The following is a 19,377-nucleotide window of genomic DNA, read 5'->3' on the forward strand; positions in this document are numbered from 1 at the left end:
GGCGACAATCTTGCTGCTGCTCGGGGGTCAGTGTGTCAGAGAGGACAACACCATCCACTGACCCATCTTTTTCTTTTGCACACAGGAGGTCAGGAAGAGGCTCACTCTCCTCCTCCATCCCAGCATCTGTGGCAAGGAGCATGCCCACTTCGGACCTGTCTAAGTGGGGCTTTAACCGGTTGACATGCAGGACCCTTAAGGGGTTCCTGGGAGACTTCAAGTCCACCAAGTAGGTGACATCGCTCTTTTTCTCCACAACCTCAAATGGTCCGGTCCACCTGTCCTTGAGCGCACAAGGTTCCACAGGGGCCATGACCCAAACTTTCTGACCAGGTTGAAGCTCAACCAGAGTGGCATTCTGATCGTACCACCGCTTCATCTCTTCCTGGCTGGCCTCCAGATTTGCCTGAGCAAGATCTCTGAAGCGCCGAGTCTGGTTCCTAAAGGCCAGCATGTAACTATATACATCCTGGGGAGGTTTCCTGGGAGATTGCTCCCAGCCTTCTTTAACCAGACTCAAAGGTCCTCTTACCGGGTGACCATACAAAAGCTCAAAGGGGCTGAACCCTAGAGACTTCTGTGGCACCTCACGGTAAGCAAACAGCAGGCATGGCAAGAGGACGTCCCATTTACGCCTCATTGGTTCTTCAAGACCCATGATCATGCCTTTTAGGGTCCGGTTGAATCTCTCAACCAGCCCATTACCTTGAGGGTGGTAAGGAGTGGTAAACTTGTAGGTTACCCCACACTCCTTCCACAGAGACTTCATATAATTCGAAATGAAGTTGGTGCCCCGGTCTGACACCACCTCTCTGGGGAACCCCATGCGGGAGAAAACACCCATCAGTGCCCGTCCCACCACAGGGGCCGTCACTGTTCGGAGAGGGATGGCTTCCGGGTACCGGGTGGCATGGTCCACCAAGACCAGGATAAACCTGTTGCCCATGGCTGTCTTGGGGTCCAGTGGCCCCACAATGTCAATTCCCACTCGCTCAAAGGGGGTACTGACGACGGGAAAAGGTTGGAGGGGAGCCTTCTGCTTCCGCCCGCTTTTCCCACTTGCCTGGCAAGTTTGACAGGTCCTACAATGGATATCTGAATCCCTTCTCATCTGAGGCCAATAAAAATGGGTGACAAGCCTGTCATAGGTCTTGTCCTGCCCCAGATGTCCAGCTAACGGAACGTCATGAGCCAACCCCAGTAGGAAGGCTCTGAAGCGCTGGGGTACCACCAGCACACGGGCTGACCCAGGCTCAGCAGCCTTAGGCTCGCTATACAGGAGGTCGTTCTCCCAGTAGACCCAATGTGATCCTGACTGATCACCTGTCGTTTGGGCCGAGGCCTGCTGCCTCATACCCACAAGAGAAGGGCACACTTTCTGCTCAGCACAAAATTCCTCCCTGGAGGGACCACCATCCTGCTGCCAATGGGTCAGCTCGGGCAGGTCTCCCAGTTCGGCCACTTGTTCTCCTGTCGGTTCCAGGGCATCCCCCTCAGGGTCTGCTCCCTCCTGGACCGCGGGAACGATGGGGGACGGTTTCCCGCGCCCCCTGCCCCTTCTCTTCACGGTTGGGACCTGGGCCATACTTTCAGGCTCCAGGGCCCCATCAACACCCTTACTGACTGACATGGACCGGGTGGTCGCACACACCCACTCAGGCAGACCCAACATTTCCAGATGCGATTTTCTCTCCACCTTAGCCCAAGGGGAGTCCTCCAAATCATTGCCCAGGAGACAATCAACAGGCATGGCGGGCCTCACAGCAACCTGAAGAGTACCTGAGACCCCCCCCCACTCAAAGGGAACTTGAGCTACCTCACACTGACTCTGTGAGTTGTCGGCAGCTACAACGGGGTAGAATGCATGCGGGACCACCTGCTCTCTGGACACCAAGTGACACTTGACAGCTGTCACACTCGCTCCGGTGTCTCTGAGAGCTTCCACCCTATGGCCATTAATGGTCACCCACTGCCTATATTTCTTAGTGTTACTAGGCAGAGGGGTTGGAGGGACCGTTTCCACGTCTCCTAAAGAGACCAGGGACATTTCTGCGGGACCCCACCCACCGGGGGCACCCATCTCCTCCCCTCCCAGGGCTACACTCGCTACCTGCCGAGGGGGTGCACGCGGCGGTGCATTCGAATCCTTCATGGGACACTGGGGATCATAATAACGGTGTCCCACCTGCTTACAGGCATAGCAGGTCATGGGGCCCCTGTGAACAGGTTTACCTGTCGGGGCCTCTGGCTTCTTTACAGGGGGAGGCTGGGAACCCTTCCCTTGGTTCCCTTGGGGACTACTTTGGGGCCCTTTCTGAAACTCCCTCTGTTTACCCCTGTCCCCCCCACTCTTCTGCTGGGGACCCTGCCCACCTTTGGCTGAGTCTCCCACTGGACCCTTGTGGACCCTGGTACTGACCCAGCGGTCCGCCTCCTCAGCAAGTTTTCTAGGGTTAGATAGCTTGCTATCAACAAGGTGCTGGCGTAGCTCTGGAAAACAGTTATTAGACAAGTGCTCCCAAGCAAACAAATCATAAAGAGCATCATAACTATCAACCTTGCTACCCTTTATCCAACCATCCATGGTTCTGCAGAAAAAAGACACATATTCAACCCACGTAGTACCAGGCAACTTCTTACATTCTCTAAAGGTTTGTCTGTACTTTTCTGGAGTTAAGCCATATCTCAGCATTAAAGCATCTTTCATATGAGTATAAGACATCCTATCCTCAGCAGGAAGGCTCAACAAGGTATCTCTCCCCTCGTTTGTAAAGCGGCTCCACAACCCCGTTCCCCAATCCTTCTCAGGGACCCGGTGGGCCAACAATGCTAACTCATACGCTTTAAACCATTGGCTAATATCTTCATTCTTACTGTAATCCTTGATCACATCTTTAGGAAAATAAAACCTACTTTCTGCAGGCACAGATGGAGTGCTGCCACCAGAGGGATTCAACTCTAAACTCTTAGTTTTAAGCTCCATCTCCCTCACCATCTTCTCACGTTCAAACGCTAATTTCTCTCTCTCAAAATCTAATCTTTTGCTCTCCATTTCAGCTTCTCTCTTGCTTCTTGCATTCTCTAATTCCAACTGCCCTCCTAATTTGAGTTTTGCCATTTCCAACTTGTACCCCCTCTCCTTCTCCCTGTCTTCTAATTCTTCGGGGGAAAGGCTCCTCGAGGACGCACTACTGCCTGGAGATGACACTGGCCCACCTGTGGGCTCTTCCTCTTCCTCTTCTTCTTCCTCTTCCGGTACCACCACCGGATCAGAGGGATTTCTGGCCTCTAACCAGGCCTTCAGCGCTTTGAGGAAGCCCTCTTTCTTTGAGACACCTGTGGTAGGAACTTTAAACTGCTTGCAAAATCCTTTTAGATCTTTTAGCGTGTAGGAATCTATCTTCTCCTTATCAAATTCCCCCACAACATTCTCCACAGGTGTAGCAGCTCCGGCATTCTCCATGGTCAAAACTGGCAGTGTTTAAGAAAATAAGCTCCAGGAAAGCGGAGAACAAAAATAGAATATCCTACCAAACAGACTGTGGCTGCGTTATGGTCTGCTTTCACTATGTAGCGTACACTAATCACTGCACATGAGTCATAAATGCAAAGTTCAAATCCTCACCGCTGACCACCAATGTTAGAACCGGCGGTCTCTAGTTGGCAGAGGTATACACTTCTGACAAATAGGGACCAACCAACTCTAGTCAGGGAAAGGGGATTACACACTCAGATAACCCCTGCTACCCCCTTGGTAGCTTGGCAGAGCAGACAGGCTTATCTCAGAGGCAGTGTGTTAAGCATTTATGACCACATACAGTAATAAAGTGAATACACTACAGATGGACACGACACAGAAGTTATTATAAAAATAGTATTTTTATATAAGGCTTAGCACAAGACCAAATAACGACAAAAATATACCACAGTCTTAATAAATACTCTTTGGCAGGAAAAATAATAGTTCAAGTAAGGTTTCTTCTCGGCAAATAGTTCTTTAGCAAAGTATTCTTCTGAGCACAGTTCTTTGGCAACAATGTAACCCCCACAGGAGTCACACGACGTCGAGTCTACAAGATTCCCAAGGTTCGGCGTTGACCGCGAGGAGCGCTACGTCGAGCCTGGAGTCGCAACAGACCCCACAAGTACAGTACCTTGAGAAACGGAGAAAACGAGGATCCACGGCGTCGAGATGTCGGCGTCGAGGTCGGCGTCGATCGTGCCTCGGAGTCGGGTCAATCCGCAGCGGCGTCGAGGGATGTCGGGCCGGAGCAGCGCTCACGGCGTCGAGAAGGGCGTCGAGTCGATGCGATCAGCAGCGGCGTCGGGACGGGGTCGCTTGGAGGTAGAGCCGATACTCACTCCTCACTGGCGTCGATACCGGCGTCGAGACGGGGTCACTTGGAGCCGGGGCCGATACCCACTGCTCACTGGCGTTGCTGCTGGCGTCGAGACTGCAGATTTTCCCTTGTGTACTGGAAACAACACTTTCCAGTAATTCAGCAATTCAGTAGATGGTGAAGTCCTTTGGCCCTGTGACTTCAACAGGAGACTGGCACTCTTCCAGTCCTTGGAGATTTCCTAGCAAGTGTTCAGAGAGTACACACCAAGTTCCTCTCTCCTCGTTCCTTGGCAAAAATAAAGAAGCAGCTTTCAGGTTCCTCCACAGCAAAACAGCACTCTGGCAGAAAGGGGAGGCAAGTCCTTAGATCAGCAGGCTTCTTGTCCTTGGTACAGGTTTCCTTGTCAGAAGTGATCTGAGTTCTTGGTTCAGGGGTCCTTCTCTTATACCCCTTTTTCCCTTTGTTCCCTTTGTCCAAGCAGGGCGATTCCCACCATCTCAGGTTTGTTGTGGGTGTTGCCAGGCAGAGGCACCTGGCCTATTCACTGAGCAGGGCAGAGTCCTCAGCCGCCCAGCAGGAGGCGGAGCCAGTATTGTCACTGGCAGGAGCAGGGCTATCAGTCGCCCAGCAGGAGGCGGAGCCAGTATTGTGTCAGGCAGGGCAGGCTACTCTTCCCTCACTCTACGTGTAAACGCCCCATTCACCCCACACTGACTCACTCAGACCTCTGGAGCCACCCAGCCCCTGACACACACACCAAACCAGCAGAGACCGGTAGATAGTTGGACAAGAAAATAGCCACTTTCTAAAAGTGCTATTTTCAAACATAGAATTTAAAAACCATCCATCCTAAAGGGTGTGTTATTAAATTCTGAGTTCAGGGATACTAAACTCGACTTGCTACCATGCTCCCTGAGTCAGATAGATTATAATGGAGTTAATAATCAGTCTGCCCAGTCTGGCCTATTGGAGGCAGGTAGCCCTTCAATAGTGAAAAACGAAAATGGCTGTAGTTCACTCTTAGGTCATGCCACACACGTCAGGGCATGACCTACCTTTTACCAACAATGCACCCTGCCCTAGGGCCTACCATAGAGGTGTCTGAAATGTGGCAAAGTGAAGGTTTAGAGACTGGTAAGTAGGTTTCCTTACCAAGTCGACATGGCAGTCAGGGACTGCACGCAGGCGCCGCGGTGGCAGGCCTGAGACACATTTTGCACGCTGCTTCTGTGGGTGGCACAACCAGTGCTGCAAGCCCACCAGCAGCAGTTAACTTACACGCCCTTGGCACACGCAGTGCACTAGACTAGGGTCTGAACAGTAAGTCAACCAAGCCAATCATGGTAACACCAATCAATGTACAATTTAACATAGGGAGCACTTGCACTGTGGCACTGATCAGCAGTGGCACAGTGCCCAAAGCAATAATCCAGCAAAAACATCGTAAACAGAGGAGGCAAACAGAAAAAAAAATGGAGGAGAGACTCATGCCAATGATGCCAGGTCTAACAGGACCTATTCAACCAATAAAATCTTTTGTTTCATAAGTGATTATACTTAATCAGAATGATACATAGCATCAGAAACAGTCGTCTACTTTAACACAATAAGGAACATTAAGGTGCGGGAGAAGGTTAGCTCATTGATTTCAACTATGGTCACTAAGAAATGCAGTGATCCAAGGATCAAAAGTTTGAATCGCACCAAGGTGGACACAGCCGTCCACCCTAGTTTGGTAATTTGAGCACTGTCGACTGGGTAATGGTAATTTCTGCTATGTACAGTGCTTAGAAACATCATAGGAGTAGGCTTGTCTTTACGGGGTTGGATGAAGAGGCATGGAATGGCCAAGGTCCAGTGAAAACAAGACATATGGTGGCTCGCTGGATCATTAAATGACGATGGTACAAATTTACATTTGTATACCTCAAAAGATATATTTTACAGTTCCTATCTTTGAATGGAGTCTGAACAATTGTATTTCCATTACCTCTCAGTATGTCTTGCTTCTCCTCGTGCCGCTTAGTCCCTGCTTTTGCTGCTTGCCGTAACTGGGCCGGTTACAGCTCGCTCTTGAGCTGCGTAGACCCATAGCCCTCCAACCAAGGAAATGAATTGAGGAACCAGCAGCAAAAGGATGGAAAAGCAGTCAGGCACATGCGATGCCGCAGTCAACCAGCATTCTCTTTCATGGATTGTGACATCAGAGCTGCAGGGAAGTCATGGACATGGTCATAATGGCTGCCTATGGCTAGCATAGGGCAGCTACACTGCATTTGAAAAGTAATTTAGGAGATTGGCTCAACTCTAAAATTAGATTTGAGGCCTAATTTGTAGCTCCTTAATAGGTTCCTTAGAGGTCACATTGGAACCACAGACAGTATTTAACAATATGGTACATGGAGGATGTAAAGTCAAAAAGATCTATGGTCATTGCATGTCTGCTCCCAGATGACAACCTCATGAAAGTGTATGTGAAAAAGAGGGTAAGACACCAAATTCTGAGAGTACAAAATAGCCTATTTTTGGATGTCTTTGGAAAAGGGGACAGTCCCAACCAGTATCATGAAAAGTATTGGGTCACACAATGCTCTTTACACGTTTTGTGTCAAAGGGTAGTGAAATCAGAGGTTTTGGAGAGCAAACCCATTGAACAGTTAATTGAGATGATTAACTTTTGTGGCTGTGTTAAAGGTGGGCCAGAAGGAAGAAGATGATGAAGGAGGAAATATCCACCAACTGGAAGAGAGATAAGAGGTTTGGCTAACTCTTTGTTTAGAAGACCAATGTCTTTGACCGGTTTTGTATTCTGTATCTTGGAACCTGGGAGGGCCAGGATGTGGGTGGAATGTCAGTGTGGAAGGTTGTGGTGGTTGTAAGACAGGAGTTTGAAAGAAGCGCGAGACCTCCGTTGCTGGCAGTAGTTGTAGCTGCTCCTGTTTATGAAGAAATAAACATACCTGTGAACCACCCTGTTGGAGTGCCTTCTTTCCTACATATTTGGCGATGAGGCAAGAGAAATCTCAACCAATATACTCTGTGATACAGTGACTGTTAACATGTCAGCGTGCTACTTAAGGAGATGGGGAGTCGACGGATACTCTAAGGCAGTGCACTATTTCTGTATCGCCAACAAAAGAAGTCTAGAATCTGCGAGCTGACAACTACCTTCGACAAATAATGATAGGACAAACCAGGTCAACTGGAAACCTAGTGAGGGATAAACATCCCTTTGTATATTTAGTGTGAGGCATCCAATGAAGCTCAAAATGCTATTTTATTACCATGAGACCATATCCTTCATTTACGATGTAGGTCAAAAGTACTGTAAAATAAGGGTAAGAATCCCATCTCCCTCAACCTTGCTGTTTGCAGATCCCGCTTCGCTTGATGTCCAGCAGCATCACACACCCCTTCGATACTCCACCGCTCAGCTCAGCTCACCTACTCTGACTTTATCCTTTCTCAATTACCCTGCAATAGATGCAAAACGCGTCTTGGAGCTAGTGGTGAAGGTCTTCACAAAAACGTCCAATGATAAACAGTAGTGTGGTACTCAACTGAATTCCATTCAGCTCATGGGCCCATACATACAACATCCCCATCCCAGTTCTTATAAGTGCTACACCTACTTTAACCTCGAGCTATCACCGCATCATTACTCTCAATCAGCAGTTTACAGTCCACGGTGCGCACAGACGCACACTAGGGAAAACACTACATCATTGGCTCCAGTCAGGTGGGAGATGGTACCCACCTTGCTGCAAATGCTCTACTGAGCAAAGACCTGTGTTCATTTGCATCTCAATTTTGACAACTTAAGGGGCCCGATTCACAGAACTAATTTAAGACAAAATCCTAAACTTACTACCATTTTGGTATTCACAGAAGGCACTTACTCATTTTGGTATTCACAGAAGCTAGGAGTCCTAACTTTAGGACTCCTAAATGACTTCTGTGAATACCAAAAGTCTTAAAATTAGGATTTTTCTCAGTTTAGGAGTCCTAAAGTTAGGACTCCTAACTTTACTACTACTAAACTGAGAAAAAACCTAATTTTAAGGCTTTCGGTATTCACAGAAGGCATTTAGGAGTCCTAAAGTTAGGAGTCCTAACTTTACAACTACTAAATTGAGAAAAATTCTAATTTTAAGATTTTCGGTATTCACAGAAGGCATTTAGGAGTCCTAAAGTTAGGAGTCCTAACTATACTACTACTAAACTGAGAAAAATTATAATTTTAAGGCTTTCGGTATTCACAGAAGGCATTTAGGAGTCCTAAAGTTAGGAGTCCTAACTTTACTACTACTAAATTGAGAAAAATCCTAATTTTAAGACTTTCGGTATTCACAGAAGGCATTTAGGAGTCCTAAAGTTAGGACTCCTGACTTCTGTGAATACCAAAATGAGTAAGTGCCTTCTGTGAATACCAAAATGGTAGTAAGTTTAGGATTTTGTCTTAAGTTAGTTCTGTGAATCGGGCCCAAGGCCTTTATCAGTTCAGCTGGTTAGGAATATTTTGTTACCTATGCTGGAAGTAATGTTAATATGGCGTCTGGGTGGTGGGAAGATTCGAGATGAGTGAGACTGAGGGTAAGGCAGCATTTAGAGAGTTTAATTTCCTGAGAATTTTAAATATTTAGTACTAGAGATGGATTGTTTCTGTTGGATAATTTTGTTTCTTATGTGTTTGTTGTTTTGTGGTTGAGGGAATTGTAAGGTGGGAGTATGTGTGGTATACGGTTGAGGGGATTGGGGTAGTGGACAATGAGTGGAATGTATAATGTGAGAACAGACATGATAGGTGTGGGTGTTTCCAAAGTCTTGTACAAATTCTAAAGCTAAGCTACATTTTTGTAAATTTGTTCCTAATCCAAAATTGCTATTGCCAGGACTGTGGGCCCAACTGATATTTAATTAGGGAATGCCCTACTCCTGTTTGAAGTTTTAAGTGCACTCTAAGGTGGCTTTAGAGCCCTTTGACTAGAGTGCCCATGTCGGATCCTTGCAGGTTTACTTTGGGACATCCAAAGTCTTTCAGGTTTTACAGAAAACAAGGCTAGGAAAGAGGTATGGACTATTCCCACCGCACTATCATCCCTCATCCTCTTGAATGAGATATATCCCGCTTACCATAAGCATGTTAGTTCCCCTGGTTGGAGAGTGCCCCACTCCTTCACTTGTCATCTCTCCAGCTCAAAAAAGATTTCCACGTGTAGCACTTAAGCTGATGGGAGCTATACAATAACTTGCCATCGGCCAGTCGGGGTGGCCACCATTCCTTGACTACGTTAGAGTTTCGAGGTCTCAGGCACACAATATCTTATTGTATACCCAGCAGAGCGGATTGTCAATACAGTTTCATTAGCAGCTACCCCCACATAGGGAGGCAACTTCTCATTCTTATTTTGCATTACCTCCCATGCATTCAGATCCAGTGGTTTTATAAATCTGCTTTGCAAAGGTATCCCGAAATCATGCAGCCCACTTTATCATCTCAACTAACCACTCTTTTAATTGTGGTGGATTTGAGGATTTCCAGACCACGGTTATCTGTCTAAATACCAGCGATATGCCCAAACATATAAACCTGGATTCCAGCTTAGTGCTTTTAGGTTTGCTCTCAAGCCCAAGCATGCATTTCTCTCCTTGCACCAACCCAGTCATTTCAGACAGCACATCCCTAATCTCACTGTCGAGGGAATTCAATTCAACGCATTGTCCAAACGTGTAGCTTGTCAGCGTTCGTATACCCAAACCTGGGACATACGTCCTTTACCACTGGGTATATTTTATGCAGCCTGTGCGGGGTCAGGTACGTTCCATGAAGAACTTAATACTGAATCTGTTTAAATTTCGCATTCCTAGATATTGTTGCCGGGTGTTCAAGGATCCTCACCCATTCCCATCAGTGTACTGTGTGCGTATATCTGCTTCCCATCTTTCTTTTAACACCACTAGGCTTGCTTTAGGCTGTTCAGTGATAGCACAGTATGACATAGAAGTGAACCTCCGGCACCTCCCCGGTGTTAATAACCCCTGCAGGGTGGCATGTGGGGATGGTTCTTCACTACCACACCTCCACGGGATTTCAATCACACGGGGGACAGCTTCAAGCGACAAGATCTGCACCACCCGTAATCCCCCACACCCATGCAGATCTACAAATGATCTAAGCTGATGACCATCAAATATTGCATGTAAAGTATCTAGTCCTGCTTCGCACCAGTGTGCTATATGTGCTGTAGTTGCTATTCAATTAAATTCTACCTTGGTGCAACCAAAGTCACACACTAAACTTTCTCCAGTTCCAAAATGGCGTACATCCAGCTCTTCCTGCCAAGGACTCTTGCTTTTTCCTTTGTTTCTCTCCCAGACTACTACAAAGGAAAGGCCACGTGCCAGCTGTAGAAGGAGGTGGTAGCCAATAACTGGGCTCGGGTCTACTTAATTTTGTTAGTTAACTTCTTGCCATCCAGAACACCATATTCCATTCCAGATTTAATCACACACACGCATTATTGTAATGTACAACTCCACATTCTGGCTCACCTCATTTAAATTAAATGGACTAAATTCCAAGAATATATAAGTTTGCTGCATGAAAGCCAAGGGGCTATAGGGAATACTGCCACTTGCATTAATAAGCACATTGAAGAATTATCCTGCGTTATTTACACTTTAACAACCCTTCCTATGTATTAAGAATTTAGTCAAGAGCTTTCCATGCAGTCTAATTAACAATTAATTGGCCTACTCAGCTGTGCCCAGAGTAGGAAATGTGTGTTTTTGTATTGAGTGGCTGAAATATGGTTTATAATTTGAGGCTTGTTAAGAAAGTACACTGTTCCACATGTCACTTTTGTCAGTATTTCTTGTATTGACAGCCTTCTAATTATTTGTAAATACTGATCTAAACTTTAATTGATATAAAAGAAAAGTCTGTTGCAAAGCATATACTGGTAGTTATTTTGCTTTAATCTGTGTTCCAATGTCATTTGATATGCGTTCCAACGTTATTTGATAAGCGTTTCATGATTTAATCAATGTAAATGCTATACTTGTCATACTTATTTAATAGGTATCAAGCAATTCTTTCTTTCTCTTTTGAATATAATTTTCCTCAAAGCAATTAATGTGTTATTAAGCATGTCTGTTCAGTTTAAATTCCTCTCATTTAAACAGATGTGTTTTTCTGTTATAAATATGGCACTATGTCTACAGGCCTCTGGAGCAAGATGCCTAGTGTTTGTAATTGTGACATTTGGAAATAGGAGACAATTTAAATGATGAGTTGTATGTAATCCATATAAACATTAAGTTAACTCTTCAATTAAATTATATCATTTCAATCTGTGGCCTTTACGCAGCATCGGGCATCTTGCTCCCAGTGGCCAGTAGATACGGTGCCATATTTATAAATGAAAAATACAGGCACTAGATTAAGTGGAGAAAAATGTTTCATATTATGAACATCTTTCTGCATTTTTTTAAATTCCTCCCATTTTAAACAAAATGGTTGTATGTTTGTGTTATACATATCATGGTGCCAGATATGCGAAAGGTTCTCAAACACATATATCCCATTCATATGCACACATGTTCATACATCCACAAAGACCACACTCTCACTGACACACATGGCAGCCCTGTCGTAGTGCCCTAGTCAAAGTCATTTGTTCAGACCATAGTTTCTGGCTCTATGGACATTAGCCTTAACCCCTTGCCTGCTCATGACGGAACCACTCCGTCATGAGCCACGGGCGCCGTGTGCTCATGACGGAGTGGTTCCGTCATGCTGCGGCCGTTGCGGCCGCTCCGCCCACGCAGCACTGATTCCCCGCCTGTGCGGGCGAACAATGCAAGTGGGCGGAGTCGTGACGGAACCACTCCGCCATGAGCACAGCGCGCCCGTGGCTCATGACGGAGTGGTTCCGTCACGAGCATGGCGGCGCCGCGCTCACCCCGAACCCCCCCCCCAGCGCTGCGGCAAAATTCGAGGGTAACTACACTTGGGGGCGCACACTTGCAGTGCATTCAATGTCAGAGGGGGCCTCCGGGCCCCCTCTGTAATATCAAAGAGTGACACTCTTGATGCTGCCCCTGAGGTTCAGAATTGTCAACAAATGCCTATCTTTTGGCAGCTCATCTCAAGATGGAGCTTGTATCTAGCTCGAGCCACGCTTAGAATCGACACACTGTGCCTGTGGCAGGCCGAGGGGTGGCTCATTCACAAATCGTTTCTGGCTGGCACTTTTAAATGTCCATGGTGGTACGTGAGGCGCTCGTGGTGCAAACACCTTTTCATCATTGTATTATGAAAGCAGACTTGTGGTAATGTAGGGAAAAACTTATTTGTGCTACTTGTGTTGCATTTTGTGTTGATGTGATGTGTTTTTAATTGCGCTGCTGTGTTTTTGGGCTGTATTATTGCACTGTGTTATTGATGTGCTTTGTTTTAACTGCTGTGTGGCCTCCTTGTTTGGCTGTGTTGTGGTGTTGTGCCCCGTTTATGTTTTTTCGGTAATTTTGCTTTGTGGTGCGTCATTGTGTTCTGCAGCTACTTTAGAGATATTAACAAATCCTGCTGCATGTCCGGCGATACACAGCACGTCCCCTTCAAATCCCAGTGAGAAGCCACCATTTACCACTGTCTAGGGTGGTAACATACCACAGATGCACCTCTTCAACTAGTTAAGACACCAGTTAACTGGCAGCGCTCACCATTGTGAGCAGGTACAGCACAGAGACTAAAATAGCTCACACCCTCATGTGTGCGCATTCAAAATGTGTTCAAAACCTTTCCGAAGAGCTTGCCACCTTAGTGACAGCAGCAGGATATTCAGGGTGCCACTGTCAACTCAGTGAGTTGAGCACCCTCTCCAGAGATCTGTCTGTAACCTACATGTCACTCATCCCTTAGCCGTTCATGTTTGTGAGCGAGGAACACACATACAACTCCGACCTGCTGGATCTGCGTTGCAGGAAATGAAGAGTGCAGGAGCATTACCTTCTGTGAGAGAGGGAAGCTCCCTTTGCGTGCGCCGAGATTCATGCGCGTTACCAAATTAAATCATTCATTCATTCATTCATACTGCCAAGCTATCCCTATTCTGCTTGATTGGTATCTGCCCTGTGATAGGAAAGGCTTGTACTGGTGCTACCATGGCTGCACCCCTCCTCTCAAAGAGGGAAGCTTGCACTGTTTCTGTCCAGGGTGTGGCTGTGCTATGAAGAGGGGTGTTTCCACTGCCGCTGCTCCACCTTATAACTAAGACTATGTTGAATATGATTGCCTAACATGCCCTGACCAGTCAGAAGCTTTTATTGGTCCCAGAGCAAAACTAGTTGTGGGACCCTGACCCAGAGATCATGTTTCAATCACATCCTCCCAGCTTGGCCAAACTGTGTGATCCTGGGCAATTACTTTTCTTCCCTCTGCCTCCTTTTCAATTATCACTTTTCTATGAGTACCTTAAAAAAGTTCGGTTCAAGCATTGCATGGTTCAACATCCTCTGGTTTAGTAGACTGTGTTACTCTATCTCTAGCAGCAATACAGGCCTCTTATAGGAAGAACAAGATAAAAGACTTGTCGCTTGGGTCAATAATAAAATTATCATCAGGGCAGAAGGCAGAAGAAATCGATATCCAACCAGATTCTGAATTTCACAATGTCTAATCAGGAAAACGTGCTTCAATCCCAGCTTCCCAGCCAAAACTGTGTGACTCTAGGCAATTACTTTTCTTCACTGTGCCTCCTTTTCCATGGTCAGCAAATGTGTGAGCGCCTTGAAATAGTTCAGGACGCACACTGTACAGCAACCGCTCTTGTGTATGGAGTAAAGGACCATAATGTTACTCCTTTCATTAAAAAAAGCATTTTTAGAGAATGACAAGACAAGTGTCTTGCCTCTTGAATCATTGATAAATGTGCCGCTGCAGAAAGGGTGTGGTTCACTAACTTTAATACAGCCCACTAAGAGCAGTAAAATCTAAGGTGCTAAAACCAAACAACTCAAAATCCCCTTTCTAATGTAAAAGTTTGTACCTCGGCTATATATCAGGTGGAAGTCTGCGATGCTTGCAGCAGGGCAGGAGGACCAGTCTGAGCTAAGAGCTGTTCTCTGCCACCATGGTGATGCTTTTCCAGACAGGATAAAACACAGATCGGGCGGAGAGTTATGGGACCTGGCCATCACTGCCTCAATTCCACTGCCCAGTTGGCTTTGGGTGGATAGTTTGCAGTCTCAAGGCCTCTGCACACCCAGTCAGCTGCAAGTGTTGCTTTGACTCTTTCAAAAGCACAGACTCTGATTACAATGACTCCGCCATGTGAAGGATGCTGCACATGCTGGCAGACTCATCAACAGCACATCACAACTCCTCTTCAAGGAGCGGGCCTGAGGCAATGTGCCCCATCGCCGCCCACCTTCGGAGGTTAGTGAACAAGTACTGTGTAGCAGAGACTATTCCACAATATTTGATGTGAGATACCTATGTTCTTGGGAAAGATGCCTGAGCCCATAGGGGTAATATTCGAGCAATGAGCATGTGGATGGAAAAGAGAAGCAGGGTCTCTTGCTTTTAATATTGTGGTAGGGAGACAGCAGTAAAACATTTGTAGCTCACCCACATACAATTTTTATATAGGTTATGTTATGTTATGTTGAGTTATGCTACGTTATGTTAAATTATGTTATGCTATGCTACGTTATGTTATGTTATGTTATGTAGATTTGTACGGCACAGCTTATCACTCGTGAGGGTAGCCAGGCGCCATAGGTCTGACTGTTTAAGTAAGGGAGACACACATTTTGATATAAGTGACATAACCTCATCCGAACTAGGAAACTCATAACCAGGCAATTGTACAACCATAGAAGAATAGCGCTCTCAGATGCTTCACAGCGCTAGGTGTGGAACCCACTGACGATGCATACGACACTAGGTCGTTGAGCGTACATCATCCTATATATATGAGTATATAAATGGGCAGTAATTTCATAAAAGGTTTGGCTGTTTCTTCCAGGAGTGTTGTACTTCTTGGTCGTTCATGAAAATCGTCGAACAGTGCTTTATTGTCTCTCCCTCCCACTTTAGTGTGTTAGCTGCTTGTGTCGTACCTGTCCTGTATGTGTGAGGGAATAGTGTGATGTTCCTTCTGCTACTGCCACCTGCTTTTAACGTATTTTTTGTGCTAGGGAGAGTTGCGCTGTGACTGGCCATGTTGTACCTTTCTTGTGCTGTGAAATGCGGCATGAAATTTTCACTACCCATAAGAAAAAACAATGCGCATTGCCAATGCTTGTTTCAATGTATTATGTGAATAAAACAGTGAACACATAATATGTGAGCAGTATTTACTTTCAGTTTTAAATGTGAAACATGTAGTTTTTTTAATGGAGTAGGCGACTTTGTAAAATGTAAAAACATAGCAGACAAGTGGCTCCATGCCATGTGTTGCACATTCCGCCAATTCTGGCGTTTTAGCCAACAGCACTTTGCGTGCTTGGTTTTGAGCCCATAATGAAACAGATAAAAGCAAAACTACAAGACCCACAATGCAACACTGTTTTGAGTGAAAAGCCAGGGGTGGTGGAGGGCATCCTCGGTGACAGTGCCACTTGGTAGACTGGAGAAATGCAAAATAAATCCTAGCTCCTGCCTTTCTGCTTTTTTTCTTGTAGGCAATCACAGGTTAAACATCCCAGAGAATGAGAGGGAATAGACAGCCTTTCACAAGCAAATACGAGCATCTCCTGCTAATGGGCAAACAGTTTCACTCCTTGGGTAAAATCAGGGCTTTAAATGGGCCGGGTCTCGCCGGGTCTGAGCACCGGCAGTTTTTTTGAGGCCTCGAAACGGGTCTCTGTCGGGCTCTGTTTTGTGCCCTGGCACAGACGGTCCGTTTTGTTCGAGCGTAATAGGGGAAGGGAAATCCTTTAAAGAGAGTCATTTTCTCTCTGGATTTTCCTTCTCTTTTTGAAACTCAGGAGCAGCAACATTGTCGTGGTGTCACCAGGGCTTTAAGTGGAAGCTTTTTCAATATTAATACAAGCCATAGTTGCTGCTCATTTATTTTATGCAACTAACAACCATTGACAAAGCCAATAGTTCTGACTTGTTGTAGTAGGTATGATGTTACTTGTTGTATCATACATCTGGATGCAACGACAAAAACAGCAAAATACCAGTCGGGCGGCACACTATGCTAAGCACAAATGTTTAGCCTAGTGTTTTTAAGCCACGCCCTAATTACATTGGCCACGCCTCCTTGAGAAAGCCCCCCGCCCCCCAGTTTTTTCATCCCACTTAAAGGCCTGGGTCAAATGCAAAAATTATGTTTACCAGAGCAAAGCCGGAAACGTAAGTTAGTTGTATCTTCTGACACAGAAAGGAATTATAGCGGCCTTCTCCGGGGATTGTGTTATTGAGGTGGTGTGCTGTAAACAGCATTCTAATGTGCCCTGTGTTTAACACGTGCACGTGCAGTTCGCGGTCCAGGCCGCGAGGGGTGTGTGAAAGCCTCCTTACCTGTACAGTAGCCGCAGGGAGCAGGACGAGGTGAGGGGCGCCGGAGCCTAGATTCCACTGCTACATTCTCACTTCCGCATTGCTTCTCAAAAAGTCAAGGAACTTAGTGATTCTCATCAGGATACCATATATTTAAATACAAAAACGCATCTTTTGGGTTACTTAAATGCAACATCGCCACTAGGTGAGGACGGCAATGAAAAACAGACGGGAAGAGCCGCGTTCTACACCCGATAGCAGAGCTGTTGACTGGAGAGAAATAAATAGACTTAGTTGCTAAGTGATTCAGCCATTGAACGACTGCACAACAAAGAATGGGCAGGCGTGTGACCCGACAAGCAAAAAAGAGTCTCTGCCAGGGTGCGGGAGCCTTGTGCGCACCAATTGTGATGTCACTGATGTGTGTGCGCTGGTAACTGACCAGGGGCGTAAGGCTGGCCCCTGCAACCCTTGAGGTGATGTCCCATCCCCAATCCTCTAGGGGGCATCAACCCTTCAAGGGGGGACCCATTCAGCCCAGGGCCAGTGAATATTTGTGAGATTGGGGGTCTCAGGGACCCCTCATGACATTCTGCAGGGAGCCCCATCATTTTGGATACCCACTGCTACCAACTACACTTGAAGGATGTCATTCTAACATTTAGAGGGTTTTCTTTTTTCTTTTTACTCAGACAAGTGATTAGCTGGCCAAAGGACGGCGAACTCACCTACAGGCAGCATTGTACACGGGGACATCGACACTGTTAGTTCCCCTCGCCGCCACTTTACACCGTTGGCCGCAGCTGGGGGGAACCACAGCTCCCGTCATCCCCTGCTCTAAACCGGACTTCCTGCCGGACACCTGCGCCCGGAGGCGCTACTTAAAACAGAGGCTCCCTCGGTGGAGCGGGGGGGCATTCCACCTGGCCAAAGGACGGCGAACTCACCTACAGGCAGCATTGTACACGGGGACATCGACGCTGTTAGTTCCCCTCGCCGCCACTTTACACCGTTGGCCGCAGCTGGGGGGAACCACAGCTCCCGTCATCCCCTGCTCTAAACCGGACTTCCTGCCGGACACCAGCGCGCCCGGAGGCGCTACTTAAAACAGAGGCTCCCTCGGTGGAGCGGGGGGCATTCCACCTGGCCAAAGGACGGCGAACTCACCTACAGGCAGCATTGTACACGGGGACATCGACGCTGTTAGTTCCCCTCGCCGCCACTTTACACCGTTGGCCGCAGCTGGGGGGAACCACAGCTCCCGTCATCCCCTGCTCTAAACCGGACTTCCTGCCGGACACCAGCGCGCCCGGAGGCGCTACTTAAAACAGAGGCTCCCTCGGTGGAGCGGGGGGCATTCCACCTGGCCAAAGGACGGCGAACTCACCTACAGGCAGCATTGTACACGGGGACATCGACGCTGTTAGTTCCCCTCGCCGCCACTTTACACCGTTGGCCGCAGCTGGGGGGAACCACAGCTCCCGTCATCCCCTGCTCTAAACCGGACTTCCTGCCGGACACCAGCGCGCCCGGAGGCGCTACTTAAAACAGAGGCTCCCTCGGTGGAGCGGGGGCATTCCACCTGGCCAAAGGACGGCGAACTCACCTACAGGCAGCATTGTACACGGGGACATCGACGCTGTTAGTTCCCCTCGCCGCCACTTTACACCGTTGGCCGCAGCTGGGGGGAACCACAGCTCCCGTCATCCCCTGCTCTAAACCGGACTTCCTGCCGGACACCAGCGCGCCCGGAGGCGCTACTTAAAACAGAGGCTCCCTCGGTGGAGCGGGGGGCATTCCACCTGGCCAAAGGACGGCGAACTCACCTACAGGCAGCATTGTACACGGGGACATCGACGCTGTTAGTTCCCCTCGCCGCCACTTTACACCGTTGGCCGCAGCTGGGGGGAACCACAGCTCCCGTCATCCCCTGCTCTAAACCGGACTTCCTGCCGGACACCAGCGCGCCCGGAGGCGCTACTTAAAACAGAGGCTCCCTCGGTGGAGCGGGGGGCATTCCACCTGGCCAAAGGACGGCGAACTCACCTACAGGCAGCATTGTACACGGGGACATCGACGCTGTTAGTTCCCCTCACCGCCACTTTACACCGTTGGCCGCAGCTGGGGGGAACCACAGCTCTCGTCATCCCCTGCTCTAAACCGGACTTCCTGCCGGACACCAGCGCGCCCGGAGGCGCTACTTAAAACAGAGGCTCCCTCGGTGGAGCGGGGGGCATTCCACCTGGCCAAAGGACGGCGAACTCACCTACAGGCAGCATTGTACACGGGGACATCGACGCTGTTAGTTCCCCTCGCCGCCACTTTACACCGTTGGCCGCACCTGGGGGGAACCACAGCTCCCGTCATCCCCTGCTCTAAACCGGACTTCCTGCCGGACACCAGCGCGCCCGGAGGCGCTACTTAAAACAGAGGCTCCCTCGGTGGAGCGGGGGGCATTCCACCTGGCCAAAGGACGGCGAACTCACCTACAGGCAGCATTGTACACGGGGACATCAATGC

At 47.9% G+C, this 19,377-nt stretch overlaps 1 protein-coding gene across 2 annotated transcripts in view; it reads right to left on the minus strand.

The window, feature by feature from the left end:
• The window catches only part of ANKRD53 (ankyrin repeat domain 53), a 159,807-nt gene extending 142,670 nt beyond the window's left edge, over positions 1-17,137 (minus strand). For both annotated transcript variants that reach the window (XM_085642707.1, XM_085642708.1), the window contains exon 1: positions 16,879-17,137. The gene's annotated coding sequence lies outside the window, so the exon portion shown is untranslated. The remainder of the gene's footprint in view (positions 1-16,878) is intronic.
• Between the last annotated feature and the right edge of the window lie 2,240 nt (positions 17,138-19,377).

This window comes from Triturus cristatus, chromosome 2_2 (assembly GCF_964204655.1).
Source record: "Triturus cristatus chromosome 2_2, aTriCri1.1, whole genome shotgun sequence".
NCBI classification, from domain to species: Eukaryota; Metazoa; Chordata; class Amphibia; order Caudata; family Salamandridae; genus Triturus; species Triturus cristatus.